Consider the following 23,492-nt stretch of genomic DNA (forward strand, 5'->3'; position numbering starts at 1 on the left):
GAGAAGGAGAAGAAGAAGGAGAAGGAGAAGGACAAGGAGAAGGAGAAGGAGAAGGAGAAGGAGAAGGAGAAGGAGAAAGAGAAGGAGAAGGAGAAAGAAGAAAAGAAAAAGAAAAAGAAAAAGAAAAAGAAAAAGAAAAAGAAAAAGAAAAAGAAAAAGAAAAAGAAAAAGAAAAAGAAAAAGAAAAAAAAGAAAAAGAAAAAGAAAAAGAAAAAGAAAAAGAAAAAGTGAAGAACGTTCTGAGTTATGATATTTGAAGCTTTATTCAAGATCATCTACTTCCAGTCAATTTACAAATTACTTCTCAATATCTATCAAAATTTCTTCTCTTTCAGTTTAAAACCATTACCCTTCATCCTGCCACTACACTCCCTAAATAAAGGGCTCCTAAATCCAGGCTTCTAGAAGATCCATCCAGAGCCTTCTCTTCAACAGGTTGAACAAGCCCAACCAAGTCTCTCAGCCTGTCCTTACTGGGAGGTGTTTGACAGTCATTTCCATGGCACTCCTCTTGGAAGCCTCTCTGTTGGTATCTGGTCCAACTTGTATATTAGCTTAGGGCTAAAATGTTATTCAATGCAAACTTTCAGCTGCTGTGAAGTCATATTCAAAAGAAAGAGACAGAAAGATCATTATTCTTCCAGAGGGAAAATAAATTTAGGGTATAGACAAAGTAACCTGTAACAATTGCTTCAAGGTTTAAAAAGCAAACAGTAGCCAGCACTGAGAGAAGATAAAAAAACCAAAACACTAGCTACTTTGCTTGGACTCTGGGAAAACACCTTACAGGTACAGGTGTCGTGACTAAATTTCATCCCAATACAAAAAAGGAAGGACTCTGAAAAATATCCAGGCTTAGGAACTCTGTTTCTAGAAAACCTACTCTACCCAGTGAGATAATCATCTGCCTTCTGTAACAAGAGCAAGACTGTCTTTCTCCATTCTTAGGTAGAGGTTCTCATTTGCAACACCTCTTCCTAGGGAATGCAGTAGACTGCAGGATCATGTATTCACAGAAGTCCTAAATCAGCTGTTCTCTTATGAGGTTATTATAGCATTCATTCCATTCTTAGAAAGTCAGCCTTGACACTGGTGTTTGGACTTTCAGACTTCTAGAATGTATATTCTTTGCTTTTTAGTTCTACATTGATCTTGTCCCACTGGTCCTCTTTCTCCACTGTCCTGTTTCTCTTACACAATGTTCAGCAGCTGTGGTCTCTCTGTAGACCCTGTGGGATTAGGTACATCAACAACTGGCTGGAAGGGGATCTTCTGGGCAGGGCTCCTGGCAGTGAGAATCCCATAGCTTCTGTACTGCTTGAGCAATATCACAGTAAGAATGAAACTCCACAGAAGAAGATTTACTGAAAATAAAGAAGAAAAGCAACAGATGGATATAACAAGGCCTATGATACAAATTGCAGTTTTAGGTGGAACTTGAATCATACTGGCATATGTGAAGACTAGAGGTGTCCTTGCTCTGTCTTCATCATTTTTAAATGAGTGAAACAGTTCAGTAAGATTCTGATTAATATGTGATAAATATTTCCAGAAGAAACCAATGGTTCCATATTAAAAAGACAATAATTAATTCTGTCTCCGTGGAAAATAAAACAAAACAAAAAAACCTCCTCTCAAAAAAGCCAAAAATTACCTCCCCCCCCAAAAAAAAAACCTAAGAAAAAGCCAAAACAAACAAACAACCCAAAACAATAAAAAAAACCCAAAACACTAAACCAAAAAAAAACCAAAGAAACCAAACCAATCAAGTATTTAACCTGAAGTACCAGTCTTAGCATTCTTCTGACCCTATCCTGTTCATATACAATCTGGATATATTATACTGAGCCAACCACACTGACTACTACTGGTGGACCACACAAAGAGATTGTTAGCCTTGGTGACCTCCAGGGATGCTTTCTACCTTAAGTTAGTCAATGGCTTAATAACTGTAGCAGAAACAACCAGAAGTCATTCCTACACTCATCCTCAGTTATACAGTGCCTTTGAATGTAGTCAGACTGTAATTTGTACTCTAGCTATAAATCAATTTTAACCTTAATTTAGGTATCCATCTTAAGCTCAGGAGTTATGAGGTTGTGGAAATGAGTGACCAAGTGTTGTATTGCACTAAATAGTTATTTGGTTGTTTGCGCTGGGTGTTGAAAAAAATGTTATTGGGTCACATGGATGGTATATTCCCCCTCACATGGTTTCTCCCTCACATAACACCCTGGTTTCTGTATGCCCTGGTGGTCTGTCCCACGGCTGGTCCATCCCCTTGCCCCTCCCCAATGTTATCCCATTGGCCGCGGTCCTCTTTCCCCGCCCACATCACCTGGGCTATAAAACCCTGCGGCAGGTGTGGTTCTGCCTCTTTTTGCTATCTGGGTGGTAGCTGCCACCAGAAGTGTGGCGGCAGTAAACTCGAGCTAATAAACTGGATACTCGTCTCCACATGGCAAAGAGCGCTTTTCGTCTTTTATCCTCCGTCTATGCAATTCTGTGTGGGCTTTAGTCCTGAGCAAGCCGGATCTGGATTTATACTGGCCCAGAGACCCACGGATTTATTGCAACCAAATCATACAAATTCATCAAGCTGTCTTTTGCAGCACGTAAAGAAGTAGGTTGTAACCATGTGCTTAAAATTGCGCAAGAACTTTGACTTACAGACAGAAAATACACATGGACACAGAACCACAGGCACACACACAGACAAAATCTGTGGGTTTGTTGTTAGCAATGACTGCATCTAAAATTATGTATTCTGTTCTGTGTGTAATTTCGCCTAAATAGCCCTTCATACAAACATCACTGGAATGTGAAAACACTGGAAAAACTGAGAAGCAGTTATACCACAAAAAGTGAAGTTGGTCCAGATAATCTGTCTTTTGGGTTGTATTTTTCATATTTTTAGCAGCCAAGAATGCAAAAATTATATCGTAGCAGTACATTTCATTTAAAAAAAAAGTAGAGTAAACCCTAGCTAAATATTAGTATATATTTGGAAATGTAGGAAAAGACATTTCCACAATTAGAAAATAATCTTAAAACAACAGCAAAGGTAGTATTTAAATTGAAAATGTGCACATGCAAGATTTTGACATCCAAATGTTTATATTAATGCAGTCATAGGAATCAAATTCTCTCACCCTTTCAGGCAAAACCAAGATGCTATAAAAACATAATAATTTCTCTAATTTCTATTCTATTTAAAAATCTTTAGCTTTCCTCTGGTAGAAACAAAAGTTACTGTTACTGTACCCCATGATTTCTCTGTTTTCATAATTAAATTTAAGAGATTTAATACGTTCCTTTTATGATATCAATGGTGACTTTTTAATTCTGTTTATAAAACTTTATCATTCTGTAGTGTGTATAGCTAGGTTTTAAGTAAAATATTAGATGTGACTAATAAATTATGGAATAATTACAAAAATATGTTGTGCATTCAACCTCAAATTCACTGTATTTCAGAGTAAACAGTATAAGTTGTGAGCATGGATATGTTAAGAGAAACAAAATTATTTTGTGAAGTTCTGCTTTAACCTAGGTTACTTTTATGTACAAAAAAAGTCTCTCCATCTTGCAGGAATATAAAGAATAGCTAAACCTTCAGTGAAGTCAGCAAAAGCTCAACATGTGAGTCTCAGTTATACCTATCATGTAACTCTTGGATACAATAACTAAAGATTTTTTTTCTGATAAAATGGAGACTTGATAAAAGATACGGATAGCAAACGTTTTAATTTAATTAATAAATAATAGAGAATATAAACACCATCTGGCTGTCTGGAGACATGATTCCTAGGTAAACTACTATTTTTATTTCCAAGAATAGCTGCATATAGAATGATGCTTCTTCATTCTGAGACTTTCTTTTTACCAGAAAATTAAATTTTTCAAATTTATAACGGATTTTTTTGTATGTGATATATTATTTTTCCCCAGTGATTGTAGACATAAGTAATTTATGAAATTTTATGAAACTTTGGAGACACTATAGGCTATTGATAACTAATATAAAAAAATAACCTTTTTCATATGGAGATATCTTTGAAAGATATAAAATTGAAATGAGAATTACTAAAATCTAATTTGTACAACCTGAAATTAAAACAAAGATACCAAAACTAAAACAAGTCAAAAAAACTTAATAATTTTTTAAAACCTGAATGTGTCATCTTCAATAATCTGAAACGTTAGTGTCTCTTTAGTCTAAGGTCTTTGTCCTTAAGATCTTAAGGGTGTTTTAATGATTGTATTATTTTTATAATCTGATGTTTACAATCCTTTTGCGCAGAAAAAACAAATCCTTTCAGGCAAATATTTTTTTCTAGACTGAGTGCAAATAACTACATGACTGAAAAATTTATGACATAATTATCACTATTCTTATAGGAAGTTTGTTTTCAATCCCCTTTTGGATAATTTTTCACCTCTCTTGCTTGGTCTTTTAACAACCTTTCTGATCCAATACTGATGCAAATTACATTGTCATGTTTTGTGACTTTTCTGCACTTATCACTCAGCTATAGCCTAGATTCACAGATATTTATTTTTGTTTTTATTTTTTTATTTTTAATCACTAATGGATTTGCAGCTAACCTATGGCTTCAGCCATGGAATGTTGCCTTCGGTATCATTGATGTATGCATTATGCTGATAAGTACCATGGTTCATTTTCCTCTTGGGTAAGCACAGTTAAAAAAGAAAGGCGGGGGGGAAGAGAAAGAGAGAAACTCTAAGACTAATAATTACCTTAACTGAGACAAGGATGGCAAAACACACTAGATTGCTTTCTAACATTCAGCTATGTGTAATGAAATATGGCTGCTTCAGGACAAAAAAATGTGTGATAACTTCTGTTATTTTAGTGTTATTTCACTGAATTCCTCAAAACTGCATTTTGTTCAACATTATCAGTGTGGTAATGTTTTAATTAAAGGGCAAATCTTGGCCTAATGATGAATTCTTTCCTGACATCAAAAGGACTGTCCCTTGCATTTTCAGTGTCATTATTTTATATTACATTTTAATTTGTTAGTTCATCAGTGTGAACTGAGTGTCCTAATATGTAAAGAATCATTTGTCATGATTCAGTAACAAGGCTTGTTGAAAGGTGAATAGCAAAAATAAAGAAGCTTATGGAAGAAGAAAATAGAAATAGAAAAAATAGAACAGAAGAAGAAAGAAGCTTCAACCTTATGGAACATACCAGGAAAAAAATTTTATGCATGAGTACTTGCATCACATAGGGCAGGAACTACTGTTCTGATTTTTATTTTGCTGTATCATATATAATATGAAAAGGAAAAAATATATACAAATATTTAATTCCTTGCTAGAGACACTTTAATTCAGATATAGTAGTTGGTGCTGTACAACAAATAAATAGTTTCTGATTTTATTATAAATGGATTATGAAGATTTAAGGTAAACCTGGCCAGAAAAGTTAATAAAGCCAGAAATTGTGTAAATCCCAAACTTCTCCAAGAAATATCTGGTTGCATGTTTATGAGTTTAAATTGTTTCTGTCTTTAGCATCATACAATTCCTTTGGAGTTAAAAAGAAAAAGAGAGAAATTAATCCAGCAAAGTGGAGAAATATACTAATAGGTGGCTGATTATAACTAAGATATTTTAATGTATTTACATTTCTTTTACTCTAATTTAGTTTTAAGAAAATGACAGCTCATGTTTACTTATCTGGCTAAAAATTAATGTAGGTCTCACTAAAAATCCACCTGCTGTTGATGGCTTGCTGTATTAAATATTTGCTATATCACATCATCTGTTGACATCGCAAACATGTCACAGATAGTTTTACAGCTTGTTTCATATGCAGATGTTTTTAAAAGTGTTTACAACTGAGCATTTCAGAAATAGTAGCATTCTAGAAATATTATTTGCTCAAGCAACTAGATCTTGGAATTAATATCTCCTCTACTTGTCTTTCATTTTTAATTGCATCATCCACAAATGTAAAGTTGTCTTTGTTTGCTTTAAGATTTACAACTAAAGTGGGTTACAGTAAAACTGTTTTACAAACACCATGTTCACAGTGTTTAATTAGAGTTTGGACCAGGCTTTTTAAGTGAATCTTCTTCCACTGCCTTCACTAGCTTCAGTTCACTTAGTATCCTAGGACTACAAAAAAGATGCCTCTGGATGAAACTGATGTGAAAGATCTGCTTCAGAAGTGTACAAAATATAATACAATGGTTAGTGAGCATTAAATACAGAGTGACAGACAGGAGCTAATTTCAGCTAAAGGCCTTGAACTATGCAATTTGGGTGCTGGGTCTTAGCACAGGCTAGGGACTAGCTCAGTGTTTTACCACATGGCTCTTAATATGCTTTTGTTGTACCAGTTTTCAGCAAGTGAATTTGAATTTTGAATGCTGAAATCTGACTCTAGAATATATGAATACTTCTTTCACATGCTCTGCATATTTGTGTGCAGAGCTGAGTGGTGAAATTCATGAACACTACACTAAGAAACTGCCTGTAACTGGACTAAAATGATAAGAATAAATGTGTTTTTACAGTGGATTTTCTCCAATATTTTAAAGTCTTTCAAACTGATGTAGATCAGTATCTTCCATTTTTAGCTTTGAGCTTTCTCCCAAAAATTCCTGAGACATTTCTTCTCCTAGTAGTGGTAATTTTTTTATACTAACAGCTAGCAATGACAATTGCATTTCCATGCCACTCCTGCTATGTCTAGGTAGAGAATATTCCTGATACAATGAAGCTGTCCCAATTATCTATGACTTGTAATTAAACTTGTAAGTCTAGCTGTTTTGTTTTCAGTGGGAGAAAAAAATGTTGATTACTGTGGACTGAGGTTCTGCTCAGCCTTCCCTATACAAACTGTCCCATTTTGCACAGAATTTAACAACAAAAAGCAGAGCTGTTGTTTTGGGTCTTGTGAGTTGGGTTCTGCATGAGTCATGAACTCAAAGTCAGTCTGCTGGCTCAGAAACACATCTCTGAAAAAGCTGTTTTACAAAAGGGTATAGCATGAAAAGCAGGCATTGGATAGAATGTTATCCCTTCCTTGTAACAACAGGCTATTATGCTGTGTGTGAGAGAGAGCATATTTTGAAAGCCTTTTTGTCCCTTTGTCATTTGCTCATATTACCACTTATGTGTTTGTTGAAGCAAGCTATTTTAGTCAGCACTTTACTGTATGTTCCTTCGAGTAAAAAAGTTTCTTAACAGATTTTTTTAAAGTTCATTATTATAAAGCATTAGCTTTATTCCATCTTCTTTATGGGAGTCCTCTCTTTCCTCTGTGTAAACTGTGCCAAACAAACTTCCTATCCCACTGATATTTGTGATGTCTCAAGATTCAGGCTGACGAAAAAACTTACCTTGAAAATTATCATGCTTCCATCTACAGTTCTACAGGAAGGAAAGCATTTTCAGCCAAGATATGGGGAAGAAAATTCCATTTCCTTTAGAAGACTGAGACTCTGGCTTCTGAGACACTTTCTCAGAAAGAAATAATACTAAAACTAGAACCAGAAAAGATAACTGGATAGCAGGAAAAGCTTTTTAATGTTCTGTACATTGCCAGGGGAGTTTCAAATAAAGTGCAAACTACATGATGAGATAATTCCTGTCAAGTTACTCAGGGAAAATTGTAAATGTACATAAGCCAAAAAGATGCAATTGTAAAAAAGGGCCATGATTTTGGTAATGAAGATACCATAGTTACATACCTGTTTTTATTAAATTTGGGAGACTGGAGAAAGACACAAAACTTAAATGGTTACGACTGCAAAGAAGGAGCAGAGGAGAGAAGAATAAAAGTGAGGCTTTCAGTGATAGGGTTTTTTTTGAGAGGACAAAGTCCTGCAAACACAAGGACATGTCTAGCATGAATGTTTGAATCAGATGGAGTTTCTCTACTTATGCATGGTGTATCTTCTACATATACAAAAAATGGTGAAACTAAAAGGAAGATAGGAGTGTTTACACATTGCTTTTCTTCTTTTGTTGGTTTGGTTTGCTTGGCTTGGCTTGGTTTGGGTTTGGATTTTTTGGTAAGTTTTAGTGCTAATTAATAACCTTCCTTAGGTAGGATTAAGTATTTATTTGGGGCAGCCTTCACAAAAATCTTTAATTGAGATAAGCAAGCTGATAACAAGTGGGGATATTGCTTCTAGACCTATGTTGGAAGTTAGTATGCTCTGCAGCTCTTGGAGATGTTATGATCTGAGATAGAGACTTAAAAAGAGAGGTGTTCAAATCAGTAGTAGTAGAACTTAGAAATGAGTTTACCATCATGAAAATCAGAGGGCAAATCACATAGCTTGAATTTGTTTATTGGATGAACAGTGCTGTCTGAGAATGCTGCACATATTTTTGTAATGTCTACACAGCAGGGTTGCATAAGGAAAAGCATAAAATATGTGTAATACAGAAAAAAATTATAAAGTAAATGCATAAAGCAGATGCATAAATATTAAGGAAATATCTGTAGAAATATTGCTATTCAATGCTATATGTATTGCACAGAAAACATTTTGTCTGGTAAAAATTAAGCAGAAATCAAAGACTAATATTCTCTTCCCATCCATGTAATAGTATAGTGGTGTGATTTCAGAGCTGCAGTCTGATAATATGGTACGATTGTGGCTACAATTGGGCTGGTTTTGAATTGCTGAACGCAGGGTTGATAATATCAAGATCTTTTTGTTGTTTGCTGAGCAGGACTTGCACAGAACTAAAGCATGTTCTGCTTCTTGTACTGCCATGCTGGTGAGGAGACTGGGGGTTCTTGGGAGGATGGGAAGAGACACAACTGGAACAGGTGACCCCAACTGACCAAAGGGATATTCCAGAACCTGTGGCACCATGCCAGTGTATAAAGTGGGAGGAAGAAGAAGGGAGAGTAGAACATTTGGCAAGATATTTGTCTTTCCAAGTAACTCTGTGCATGATGGGCCCTGTTCCCCTAGAGATAACTGAGCACCTGCGTGCCCATGGGTAGCTGTGAATTAATTCCTTGTTTGGTTTTGCTTGTGTGCACAACTTTTCCTTTCCTTGCTTAACTACCTTTTACTTTTCATGTTCTCTCCCCATTGGTATGGGACTGAGCAAGTGGCTGTGTGGGGCTTAGCTGTTGGTTGAGGTTAAACTATGACAGTCCTTTTTCAGCACCCAAAGCGAGGCTCAAAGAGTTTGAGATAGTGACAGATCTGATTGGGATGTACTAGATTGAATTGATATCTGGTAGTGCTGTTTAGCCAATTAAGACATTATTATAACTACTATTTTTGTCAGTAATAGAGTCCCCCAGGGATTTTGAAAGAATAATGTTAAGATGCACTTTTACAAAGTATGATGCAGAATGTATACGATGAAGAGTTATTGCATTTATTAGGTCATTATCAGTATAACAAGTGTAACTCTGTATCATATGTATAAGAGCAGAATGGCAGTCAACTACAGTATGAGCATGCAGATTCCCTGTTGCTTAAGTTTTTTGCTTTCTTATGGTAAAGGAACTCTTTACAAACTTAAAGAAAAGTACATAATCTCAGTGATTTGGGTCCAAATTGTATGCTGCAGCAGGCTTCCTCACCACTGTACTATCATACTTGAGGAACACATGTCTAAATTTATGCTGAAATAGCATAATTTTTATTGCTATTTAGCAATAGCTTTTAAAAAATATCATTCACTTCTTCCCTTATAGAAGGATCTTGGTACAAAAATAATTCTTTAATTTACTTTCCCCATTCTGAACCCTCTTGCTTTTCTAGTGTCTATTTACCTAAAATTGACAAGATGTTGAGAGCAATTAGATATTCCCTAGTTGGCTGGCCTTTGCAAAGAAGATTCTTGACGGAGATCGAGAAAATTAACTACCACAGGTTTCTTAGCTTGAAATTCCCAATAAAGCAATATAAAGCAAATATTTGTACATTAAAGGTTAAGTACTTCAAGTCTTTTGACAGTAATTGAATGTATTTTCAAGAGAGGTTTAATTTTGATAGATTTTTTTCCCCATTTTACCACTGTTTGTCTCCTCTTTGTCTCAAATAGTAAATATTTCATACTACTGACTAACACTTTAGGGTTGGCACAACAGTCAGAGCCAGATTAAAGGCCTCCAGCTGCAACTTTAATAAGAAATACCATTCCATAAATAAGGTTAATTTTTACATAGTGGTTTTATAACCATAGGAGTAATATTCACACATATATCATCATAGCAGATACCCTTTGTCTTGCCTCAGTTCCAGTCGCAAAAGGATCAAATGCTTTTGATTAAGATGCCTCCATAGTAATCTCAGAATAGCTGTTGATGCATCTGTCTAGGCATTGTGTCATCTCTTTAATTTTGAACTCTGAGACAGGACTTGCAGACTGAATTTTTAAAGGAATTAACTGCTTGGAAAAGCATCTGAACAGCTTACCTATAGGTCCCTTTAGAAATAACAAATCTACACCTACCTTCAACATACTGAAATGCCTTTCAAAAGTCTTAGGGTTTAGGCATCATTTATAACATAATCAAGAAAATGCATTAAAAACAAACAAATAAAAAAAAAAACAAAACAAAAACAAAACCAAAGAAAACCACAAAACCAGAAAAAATTTCTTGAGTGCAGCAATATACTGTCCAGAAAAGGACAGTATATTTTTCTTTCCCCTTTTCTACATGAAATACATCATGGACATACAGTGAGAAAGCAGCAAGTCTTGAAGTTCAGAGGATGACAAATGTAGTATTTAAAGACAATATCAAAATTCTGATCACCCAAAATACTGATAGTTCTTTAAAGAACAAAGCTGCTATGCCCTTCTGTGGTGTTGTTTTATTTTTTCCAGACAACATGAAAGGAGCAGGAATATGAAATAGCTCATTCACAGTCTAATGCTTTATCAGGTGAAGTCAGAAGTAAGATTCTTTTCTATTGAGGTATTAAGAAGGTGGACCCCCCAACACAGTCTTCATTTACAGTTTATCATTGTACTATATAGCTTCAGTGTCCTTGTTTTCAATTGATACCAATGTAAATAAGGGAAGAAGGAATTAATTCACAGTGGCCAAATATCACTGTCCCAGAAACCTATTTGTGTTATTAACATATTCATAAAAGCTCAAAAACCATCTTTGATGTCTGTGCATACCTTTTTTTTTCCCTTCGGTTCCTGTCCGTTTTCTTAACACTAACTCTTTATTTTTTGGCTTTTTGTAAACATTAGTCTTTCGAGTAAAACATAAATGATCTTTAGATCTTTAGATCTAGGGAAACTGACCCAGGTTATGGAAGATTAAACTGTTACTGGAAGCCAGTGATTATGTCTGGAAAGACTGTGGCCCAATACCTCTGATTTTAAGTGATAAAGGAACATAAGAGTAAAATTAGTATTTTGAGGAGTGGCTTAAGGGTGGCAGAAGGGAGTACCTGTTTCACAAAGAAACATGTGACTTGGCAGCAAAATATACTTCACCTTGGTGATGAGCCATCGCAGGATGCAAATGGTTTGACTGCTTTGAAGAATAACTGTTTGGTGTTGTTGCATAATTATTAGCCTGAGAATTACATCCTAAATTTAGGAATTTGTTGTGTGAAAGAAACTCTTGCGGGTTACAAATTTGGAAGTTTTTAAAAATGTTATGAATTACGCACTTTGAAATAGGCCTTCTTGTTTTCACTGATGTTTAACTTAAAAGTTAAACACTCTAAATCTAACTTCTAAATCTAAAGAATTCAGTAACCTTTCCTTTCACTTCAAGGATATGCTATCACCCTAAAGAAAATTAAGGAATTCTTCCAAAATATGATGCCCTCTTTCTCATGTCCTCCATATAGATATTTAGCAGTATACACTGCTTAAAACCTTTTAAGAAATCTGACAAGTGACAAGATCAGTCACTGCTCTTAAAGGTGAGCTGTGGAAGGCATTCACAGTGTTTAGATAATTCCATTAGTTTCAAAAGGAGTAAATTAATAATTTACATTAAGACCACTGCTAATTAAAAAATTAACCTTTGAAAGTTTAAGTTTGAATAACTTGCCAGAGTGTAATTCAGCTCATGAAACAAGGAAACTCAAAGCCCAACTGATTTGAACACTAAATACGGAAGACTAAAATAATTTTGTGCATTTAGATTTGTTAGAGCTGGTCATTTTTTTGCAGGCTAGTTTGAATTCTTGCATGCCTTTGTTGTTTTGTTTGGGCTTTTTTTTGGCAGGGGAACTACATGTATAGAGCAGTAATAAGCTGTATAGTCAGTCAGGTAGCACACTCACTATATGCCATTCCTGGTATAAATCCCGTAATTTCTACATTTACCTGATTTCTGCTCAGGTATCCATATTCCCAAAATTATATTTGGAATGTCTTGATTCCCACATCAGTTTCAAGTATTGATTATTTATAAAGTCAAATTGCTCAAGACTAGTTTTGTCCTCTGTCTCCACTAACTGATATGTTCTTCTGGAAGCAATCAATCTTCTCCTGTTTGGACAGCTAAGATTCATCATTTCTAATTACTGCAGGGTTAAACCCAAGGTATGGTAAATGTTGGCCCTCTAAATATATCTGTTGTTATTCTTAAACCTTACAGCCCTTCATACTTGTAACCACCATAAGTTTTGCTGAACAGAAGCATTTTTTGAATACTTACGTGAACATTGTATATACAGTTTTAATACTGGGGGTGCATATAGTAGGGGTGCATACTGATAGAAAAATTGGTGGGAAAAATTGAGGAATAGGATTTTTGAACTTTTCATTCTTCAAAAAACTAATATCTTAAGATATGCACATTGGGAATGTTAGTATAGGTATTGCATGCAGTCAAATCCCTTGTGAATATAATGCCAATTTTCAGATCAATCTGATTACGCTTTCATCCTTTATTATGAATATTTCAAAATTATCCAGTGGCATACCAAAATTCCCCAGATGAGTTTTTTGTTGCAACAATATCACAGACTCAGATGGAAGAACACTAGTGTTAAGGTTCATAACCTACCCTGATTATTGTTATCAAATTACTATTACTTGAGGCATACTTTACCAAAAATAGATTATAAAAATCCCCAAACCATGAAAAAATATATAATATTTAATAGAATGTTTTATACAGGCTCAAAACCAGTGAATTTAAGTGTTTTGCATTATAGAGTTTTTATTTGAGCTAGTCTTTAAATGTCATTAATATCTGCAAACTGATTCAAACTTGAAAATATGTTTCAGGAACTACAAAGGTATATATTTGGAAATCGTGACCCATAGTACAAAAATTGAATTCTGCATAATTGTAGACTTTCATTTAGGAGGTAATTCAAACATTCAATTATGAAAAATGCAATTTAAAATGCACTTTGATATGATCTAAAATGAAATTCTTTACAATAAGACTGGTGAAGCACTGGAACAGTTGGCCCAGAAGAGTTGTGGCTGCCCCATACCTTAAAGAATTCAAGTCCAGGCTGGATCAGGTTCTGAACAACCTGGTCCGGTAGAAGGCGTCCCTGCCCATGGCGGGGGAGTTGGAACTAGAAGACCTTTAAGGTGACTGCCAACCCAAACCAATCTATGATTCTATCATAATGAGATCTGTAGGAAAATTCAGAAGCATATTTAATAGAAAGAAAAATAGAACTGCAGAAGTATCTATGTTTTCATTTAATTTTTCCTTTAATGTGTGTATGAGGTGTTGAAAATCATAATTCGTTCTGACTCTGCCTATCAACAAATAAAAATATATGCATAAAGGGAACCATGGTATTTGACAGTGACTATTACTACCAGTAATATCAAATGTTTCTTAATCTTTTTTAGATCTCTATCCTGAGACAAAACAACAGGATGTGCCTTGGAGAAGAGTAAGTTAAAAAAATTCTTTGTCCTTGGTATATTTTCATTGTAATCGTAATAACTGGTTACTGTAAATTGAGTTTCAGTGAGAGAAATCTGTTATCCATTTATTTTTAAAGTACTAAGCCACTCCCACTGCACTGTTTATGCAGACTTAACCTTGATTTAAGTAACTTTTTCGTTAGGTTTTTTTTTCAGGCATAACTTTTTATTGAGTACATTGAACTTAAGCATTAATACTTCTTAGAAAATCACTCTCAAATACTTAAGCAGCAATAGAAAACACTCCTAGATTACTTTGTTCCTTCAGGTGACTCTACTCTAGAAAAGAGAATGGAAAGAAGATGAGTTATTCTTAGAAAAAACAAATTGTATGTGTTTAACTATCTATTAATCACTGAGTTTCTCCTTTATCTATATCTGAAATAGTTGTTTTCTCTGTAGCACTTAGAAAGTTGCTTCTTATCGTGAAAAAAAATTCATAGACCTAATATACAATTTAGATCTCTCTCTCTCAGACACATGGCATACTTAGTGAGCTTTAAATGGAAACATTTTTCTGTCCAATTTTTGTATTGTTTTACTTTTTATTGTTTGGTTTTATATAGTTTTCCTTTATCCCAATAACAGGTTCAGATGCCAGAGATTCAATGGCATAGCTTGAGCAGAAATCTGTTAACTGCTTGATATGGAGGGAATTGCCAGCAGCAAGTTGTTGTTTTTTGTTTTTTTTCAAGTAAAGAACCCATCATGCTGTTATTCAAGAGCAAAATTTGTGCAATGTTTGTAGTATGGAATACTACTACCATGCTGCATTATAATGCTGGCTGCTATTTCTATATGCTTATTCTATATATAGAATATATATATAAATATATATATTATATATATATAGAATATATATATATTCTATATATGCTTATTCTATATATATATTTCTATATGCTAAAGATACCATAAAGTCTGTTTGGAAATAATAAAGTTACTACAATCCTGAAGTTTAACAGAGAAGATGAACACACCTGGAATTTTGCCTTTGGTTTGGTGAGTTTAGGACTTGGATTTAGAGCAAAGACTAATCCCAGTCCCTAAAGAAACAGAAGTTTTCTAGACAGGAAAATGAGTCTTGTTTCACTGCACACACAGAAGAAGATGCAAAGGGGCAAAGGAATGAGCAATACTGGGAAAAGATCATCTGTGCTAGCTCCTGGGAGAATCTTTCATTTTTCTTTTCCCCAAATTTAAAAGCAATCTCCTAAAGCCACAGAAATCACTTGAGGTATATCTTCAATTCATTTCAATTGTCACAGTTCCGTTCTGTTCAGCACAGTGGTATTAATTTTCATCACCTCACTGCTTGAACATAAATCTTTATTACCTCAATTAATGAGTTTCATTTTTCCTTTCCTTTGATGTGTTTTGTGAGAATACAGTATACTTTCAGAGCACTCTAAGAGACATCTGGCATATGATTCTCAATATTGTAGCTACACTGATTTCAGGCCTACTGAGTTATTCGTATCATACTCAATAAATAAATGTATTTTTATTCTGGAGCTGTTTTTCAGTACTCCATGTTGTGTCTTGATAATGCCACTAGATGGTCAGAAATAATGTTGTAATGGGAGGAAACAAGACAAGAAAAGAAAATGCCATTTTCTAGTCTTGAAGATATTATGTTGCAAAATATAATGAATCATTCACGTGAAGTGTCTGAACAACACATTTAGAGATCAAATGGAGAACTGATGTTTTCCTAAGTTAGGATATTTTCATACAGAAAACTATGCATGCAGTTGACTTCATATGGTTGCAAGCAACACTAGCAATATACTTCTAACCAAATAGGAGGAAAAAGGGATATTGAACAGTAAGATGTGAGTGTTATGTCCTAAAACCAATATTTTGATTCAAAATGCATTAAAATTCTTTACCCATTCTAGATACAAACTGCAGCTCCATTCATAGAATCATAAAATAGAATCATAGAAACATTATATTAGAAATGCTAATGTTAAAATCTTAAAATCATCGCGTCCATTAATCTAGCACTGCTGATTCCACCACTAAACCATGTCCCTAAGCATCATGTTTACTGATACTACCAGGTGAAAAACAGATTCACTAACTTGCAGACTACTATTTCATGCCAGCAGAGGTGCCATTAGAACAAACATTTTCAGACCAAATTGAGATTACAGAATAAAGCTAACATTATGTTAGCAGGTGTGTGATAATTTTTGCACAATTGTAGCTCACCGGATTAATCCTGGACTGCACTTAAATGCAAAGCACATTAACAAACTAAACATGTTTTTAATTATGTCTGTATAAATTCTTTAATATTTGCAAGAATGATTATAAAAAAAATATCCTAGGATATCAGAAACACAATTATGAACTTCCTTTGAAAATGAAGTCTTGTCTTTTTCTGGAGAAATAATAGGAAAGTCTTGTTAGTCTGAGGGAAGTAAAATTTATTTTTCAGCTGATTCTGTATTGTTCTTTCAAATGACAAATGTTTATCATGAACTTTAAATATTTCTTAACCTATCAGACTAATATTAAGGTCCCTTAAACACTGACTTACGGATAATGTGGATCTTTGAAAAATGCCTGAATTATAGTGTTTGGAAATAGGTATATTTTCATTTTAGAAATTATTTTGTTTAGTGTTTTAAATAAATTTTTCAAAAATTTGAAGACACTGAAAAAACTCTAACTGTTGATCTGTTAGGCATACACTCAGTGCTATGGACGAATAATGGACGAATAACTACGCTTGTTGTTTCGATTAGGATTAGGGTGGGAATTAGTGGGGCGGGAGTGCCTTCTGGCAGGAGGTGGCTTAGTGAGGCAGAGGGTTGGTTTTGCAGTCCTGTTAGGAGGGTGGCTAGTCATAGGGGGAAGGCTAGGGCTAAGTTTATAAACATCCCTTTATTATATGGATAAAATCTGTTTCTTGTCATTAAATCAATCTAGATCTCTAAAAATGTTATTAATAAGAGATTCCTAGAAATGCAACATGTGCAAATAGACAGAAAAGTCTCTCTTTTAACTTTATTATTCTTCTGATATAACTAAATCATTGTCCAAAGTCAATTAAACATTTTTAAAAAGTTGGATTACGAAACCTCTTCACCCATTTCTTTTCTCTGAATTGCCAGCAGAAGTATTTGGCTGCAAAGGAGAATAACTATGTTCTTTTTTGCAAGTAAAGGTTGAAGTTGTCAATTCAATTCTTCTATGCAATAATACAGTTACTAAAAATATTAAACAATTATATATTAAAATTTTGTAATGTTAGTAATAATTTGCAGATTACTGGCTTTATTCATGTCTTTATTACACTGTGTGTTTCAAAGAAACATAACAAAAATAATGTTATATTGATGACTTTCAGATTGATATTTTTTGAAAAGTCTTGTATGCTAAAATAAACTTCAAGAAAAAGAATCAGAGATAGAATTAAGGAAATAAATTAAAAAGAAACCTATGACACAAAAATTGGTTCATACAAAAAGAAGTTAGAAGTGGTAAAGTCTCCACAATTTTGACACAATCATATGAAAAGATGATTTTTCTGATTGAAATGTAACTAAATCTGTATTACTAATCAAAAACCAGATTGAACAGATTCTATTATAATTGGTGTTAATTAAATCATATGACAGCATTTGTTGTATCATCATGCTTCAGAATCTGTACCTTAGGAAGATAAAAATTGTGTTCCTTAGGCTTCAAAGTGCTTTAAAAGAATATTTCAGTGTTAATATGCAATGAGACCTTGATGTTCATATGATTTCCAGCAGAATTCTTACAATATTCTTCTTCAGCTGCTCTATTTTGATATGAGGTCCAGTGTATGTACATGTAAGTAATGAACGGAGCAAATTATATGATCTTTGAGTCTGTAGAGATAAATATTTTTCAGTTCTTTGTCTGTCTCTCCGTACAGCAGATTTTCTAGTATTCTCTTCACAAATTTCTGGATTCTTTCACAGTTTTATATGTTACATGTTCCTTAACTAAACAGAATTTGCTAATATTTTAGTCCTTTCTATTTATTTTAGTCAAAATAATAGTAAACTGTAAATGGTATTTAAATAACTGTAAATAGTAAACTGTAAATTATTTCTAAGTGAAAACAAAGGATACAAGAGAACAACACTTCAACCTGAAATGTGCTAAAAACTGAGCAAAACACATCTACATCCCACCTAAATATTAAAGAAAAAATAAAAGTACATGTATACAAACTGAGAACAATTTTATAGTCTTATAGAATGACTATGCAGCATATGGCTTAAATTAGTGGCAAAAAAAAACAGGTAGAAAAACACCAGTCTACATATATGTTCTTGCCTTTGAATAATTCTTTTTTCTCCTTGAGTGTTTAAAAGTCACTGAGAAATCCTAGCCCTTTGTTATATTAAGGTCCTGAAAAATTAGCAAGGCTTTTGTTTTAGATACTTTAATGTCTGTTCATTTCACTGGCAAAAGTAGTTTGCTTTCTAAAGACTAACAATTTACAAAGATTACATGCCCCATGGAATCTCAGCAGAGAACCTCACTTTTTTTTTACACAAAATAGCACAAGATAAATGAAAAAAAGTATAAAATAATCAGGCCACTTATATTTTCTGAAAAGAACAAGTGAATCTCCCAGAGGGCAGAACCAACCAATACTGCCCAGGTATTTAGAGTGGGAATAACCAATATTTTCAGCTGTAGGGTGGAAACCTACCTTTCTGAAAAGACAAAGGGAATTATTTCAGTGTATTAACTAACTGGAACAAGTACCTAAATGCTTTGTAATATATGTCAGGAAACTCAGCACAAGGTTTTAAAGTTGTAGTATTTTTGTAAAATGTAAGTTTAGAGGTCTATAGACAGTTACCATTGCTCTAGGATATGAGATTTTATAATTGCATCATGAATAATGTATCTCCTGCACAGCTTCCTTTTACATATGATCTGCTGCTGTCCACATAAGAATCCTAGTCATCTTTCAAACTGATCAATGCACCAATTTCTTCATTTCATCAGGAGAGATGAAATGGCAGCAGTGAAACTAGCTCAAGAGTATCTACTAAACTTACATGTCAAGTGTTACTAAATTCATTATAAATATCATTTTTCAGCTGTATAAAAATCCATCTATTGTCAAATGTCTTAGGCCTCTTTCTCAAAGGGCTGTTTTCACTTTGCAGCCTTTATCAGACATTTACTTTGTAAAAATAAGAAAAAAGTAATACATTTGGGTTTGAGCTTTCTCAGTTTTGCAATTTAGGGCAAAGTTATAAGCTTGCATACAAGGTTAATCTCAGCTTTTACAGTTATGATGGCTTCACAGAGTTTCTGTTAATTGTTTCATTATTTACCTTTACCACATTGCAGAGGATTGATAGTGAGATGGCAGTAATGTGTAATTCAGTGTGGATCAATGGTTGGTACTAAAGGTAAATTTCTGAATTAACAAACTGAAACTATTGGCATTAAATGCAATTGCCATTTTCATTCTTATACTGTCAAGACAAATGTAGAGAAAACCCATGACAAAAAATTTTTTCCTCTTATACATAATTAATGTCTGAGGTCAGTAAATGAGAGGTGGAGTAGCTTCCCTCAGATGGCTTCTGTGTCATGTCCTGGAAGAGAGAGATGTTGCAGCATTGTTTGGTCCTTGAGGCCAGCGGTCAAGTGCTTGTCTGCAGCAAAAGTTACTACTGTTTGCTCACTCTTTTCTTTTCTTAATATTCAGAACGTTGTTACTGAAATGTGTTCTGACATTTCTTGTTGTAAGTTAGGGCCAAAACTCCAATTCTGTAAATTTTAACACTGACGGAAATATCTCTGAAGTTTGGATATGAGGAGATCAGATGAAAAAATCAAATGCTTTTATCTGGATAAAAATCTTTCTCTGACGTACTAAAGGCCTGCATCTGAGTCTCCATGTTCAAAGTGCATTAAAAGATAAAAAAATTAGTAAGGTATTATGAAGAAAAGTAAGACAATATAGTTATTGTCCAAACAGTAGTTTCAATCTGTAATATGGCAACAACAGCAAGAAAGTAAAGTGAGGTAAGTGTAAAAGTTCTCTCGTAATGATGATGTTTGCATAAGTACCATAGCATTTGCTTTAGATCCCACAGAAGATAATTATGCTTATTTTAAGTTCTGTGCTGTTTTGCAGATTTTTTATAAGATTTTCTTTTTTATTATTCTGGTGTTGTTTTAAAAAAGAAGGAAATTCTACGAGCACAATACTTGAAATAATCATCAGATAAAATTAATTTGATACAGTTATCAGTAGATAATTGGAGACACACAAAATGTGGTATTTTGCCTCTGCCAAAGAGATAAACATTTTACATTATGCAATATAAACAGTATTATTTTCGTGTAGTGCAGAATTTTTCCTTGTCATTCTGTATTGTGGATCAGACAGTCAAATTTTTTATTTTCCAGCATTAGTGTTTCTGTATGTTTACTCATGAATGGCTTCTAAATGGTTTGTTTTGCCAGTCTTGTATTACTAAGGAAGACTATTTTCAAACACTTCATTCTCTGTGTGATTTGAAACTCAATCCCAAGAAAAAAAAGAGACACCTCTAATCAAATATTAAAAAAACCCATGAAATAATCTTCTCTATTTTATAATCATAATGGCAGGAAGCTCAATTTTTCTGCTCAAACAAAAAGGCTGGTATACATATTTACCAAAGGCCTTATGATGTTTGCAGTCAACTTTGCAGAAGACAACATTTATAAAACCTTTACAGAGTCTGGCAGGTGCCATGGATTCTCCTGGGGATTAGTTTTATTCAGATATTGTCTTTCATTTGAACTTCAAACATTTTTTTCTTTTTTTTTTTAGAGACAGATTTTTAATAAGTTTTGGAAATTAAAACTTTTTCTATTTATGTCATTATAATACCTACTTTGAATTTACTTATGGGAAATAAATCCCAGTAAAGCTAAAGACTATTGCAATTTTTAAGAGGAGTGAAAAAAAGACAGAGGTGTAAATGTAGTTTAAATCACCAAATGAACTAAAAGCATGAACTAAATGCCATGGGGCTTTTCTTTAGGTTTCTTTTTGCCCTGAATGAATAAAAAACAGGCTTTTCTAGTATTTCTATTTTTCAGTATCTAGTCCTACAGAGACCATATTATATTATAAAAACACAAAATATTGTGTTTAATACGACATAATCTTACCAAGAAAAATCAGTTTAGGATTTCATTCTGAAAGTGAAAATTAAGATATGAGGCAGATACTTAACTGATATTCTTTCTTTTGACACCCCACTAGTAAGTGAAACATGTAGATCCTTCCTTTGTAGATTCTGCATTTTGGAAAAAACACAAAATGGTGTTCAGAAAGAGGATTATTAGAAAGATACTTATAAATTGCTGTTCTTTTGATGTTGTTTGTATGTAGAGAATGTTTTTAATTCAATTGTACCTCTTAATGTAAGGATAATGCAAAAATAAAATGGAAAAAAAATCTTTAAAGTGTCAGAATTCAGGCTCTCAGAAGATGTCTAGTATTTTGAGAACCAGGATTATATGTTATTTATTTTTTAACTGATAAGCTGTCTTTTTCTCTTAGTTTCTGAAAGGGAAGACTTACAAGGATCTTCCATCCTCTGGTTTACCACAATTCTCTTGGGTACTAAATGAAAAGGATGTCAGCAGATTTTTTTTTGCCCACTTTTATTTTCCCAGAGCAGATAAGAATATCCTCAGAACCTGGCCCCTCTGACAGCTGAATAGGAGTGTGTCCACCTCTTTACTTGTTTGTCATTCCCTCTAGGACTCTGATAAATGAGACTTATGTCCTTTCAGCAAGGCTTTTATCTGTTTTCTAATGAGCCATAGACCTGCAGATCAGTCCCATAAATTTCCACACTGCTAAATATTCCAGTTAAATCCTTCTCACCCAGCAGCCCACTAGAATTCTTTGTCTGGTGGATTCCTCTGTGCTAGTCCTCCTTCTGACTGTTTCTGCTTAGGGGCTTAAAAACACTTTTTTTCCCATTGATTATAAGCATTGCTGCCAAAGAAACCCTGCAGTACACTTACAAGTACAGAAGAACCATCCTCTCAGGGAGCTGAGCTTTTAGAGGAATGAGGGGAAAGTGAACTATCCAAACAAAAACAAAAACACTTGTTTTGACTTACAGGTAGAAACTAATTTTATTTTTTCAAAATAATGAATTATTAATATAAATGCAATTTTTGCCTCTCAGGAAATTATCATTTTTTCTTGTAAATTTCTATTCTACTTCAATGAAGCAGGATTTATAATTCTAACTACCTTAGCAGAATGATGCATCATGACTTTGCTGCATTTTAGAGGGCTATGCTAATACTCATCTTATCCAAAGGACTTGAAATATTGTTGAAATATTAAAATTTTTTACCATTATAAAGGGCTACCTGTAGATCTTAAAACATAAAAGGGAGAGAATTACTGACCTATGGCCAAATGTGAGGTAATTATTTCAAAATTTTCTCTATCATAAACAATAACATCTGTATTTAAGGAATAAACCATCACCATTTGGGATCCCGTACAAATCTGGGAAACCTAATTTGGATTGCCATTATATGAAACAGAATATTAAGGGCTATTTCAGATTACCATTTGAGGGCTGCTGAGGAATACATTTGGTGCAGTTTGCAAGCTGCTGACTGAGCTGCAGGTTCAGATCTGGGGGCTGGGAGTTCCAGGCAAGAGGAGGTCAGTGAACTGCTGACCCTTTGCACAAAAAGACATGCAGGGACTTCTGGCACCATCCAGGTGACTGGACACTCAGCTGTTAGAGCAGGACCTTCATTGCACAGACTGAGGGTATGAAAGCCCAGGGATTCCTTTTCTCAGAGTCCCTCCCTGGAGGCACCCTGCTCAAGCTGCTATTTTGTTATTTTACCATAATTAAATTATTTTAGGGATCTGGACACTTTAGACTCTTCTGTAGGAAACCTGGGGTTGAGCTGACTGTGTGAGGAGTGGGGTGTAGCTGTGAAGTGGTGTAGTCCCAGCTCAGGGGTGTGAGACAGACTGACAGAGTAATTCCTGGATGGATGGACAGGGAAATGTCCTTAACATGACAACCCCTCATCAGCCTTTCCCTCCATACTACAAAGGCACACATGAAATGTAGGTTATTACCATGTTGGTTTAGTCCTCTTATAGTCTACAGAAACATAGAAGACTTTGAAGAAATAAATACTGGAGGAAAGTTTTTGTGCCTAGGAGTTCACTACAAAATACAGAAATAAGAGACAATGTAATGGAATGTGAACATTCATCTCTTACTTACAGAAATAGCTAATAAAATGGAAGATTTGTTTATTTTTTTTTTTAATTCAAAGAGAGAATTTTCTCTTTTTTGACACATCTTAAAAATGTAAGTTCCTCCTAGAATATTATCTTCACTTTTGAGCTATTCAACAATGGAGGGTAGGAACTGAGTAGAAAAGATTCCACAGTGGTTTTTTTTAATGTTATATAATCTTATATTGTTGGGGGAATTCAAAGAGAATGATGGTACATAATATACACTAGAATATATTTTTGCTCTTTTTGTTCATTTTCCTACATGCGGTAATATTTGTGTTAA

At 34.0% G+C, this 23,492-nt stretch overlaps 1 protein-coding gene across 38 annotated transcripts in view; it reads left to right on the top strand.

Annotated features, from left to right (window-relative positions):
- The window catches only part of PTPRD (protein tyrosine phosphatase receptor type D), a 1,154,223-nt gene that overhangs the window by 360,354 nt on the left and 770,377 nt on the right, over positions 1-23,492 (top strand). For all 38 annotated transcript variants that reach the window (XM_071425013.1, XM_071425049.1, XM_071425014.1 and 35 more), the window contains exon 5: positions 13,822-13,865. The gene's annotated coding sequence lies outside the window, so the exon portion shown is untranslated. The remainder of the gene's footprint in view (positions 1-13,821; positions 13,866-23,492) is intronic.

Source organism: Agelaius tricolor, unplaced genomic scaffold, assembly GCF_023055355.1.
Source record: "Agelaius tricolor isolate 1412-34295 unplaced genomic scaffold, bAgeTri1.0.p SCAF_4, whole genome shotgun sequence".
Lineage (NCBI taxonomy): Eukaryota > Metazoa > Chordata > Aves > Passeriformes > Icteridae > Agelaius > Agelaius tricolor.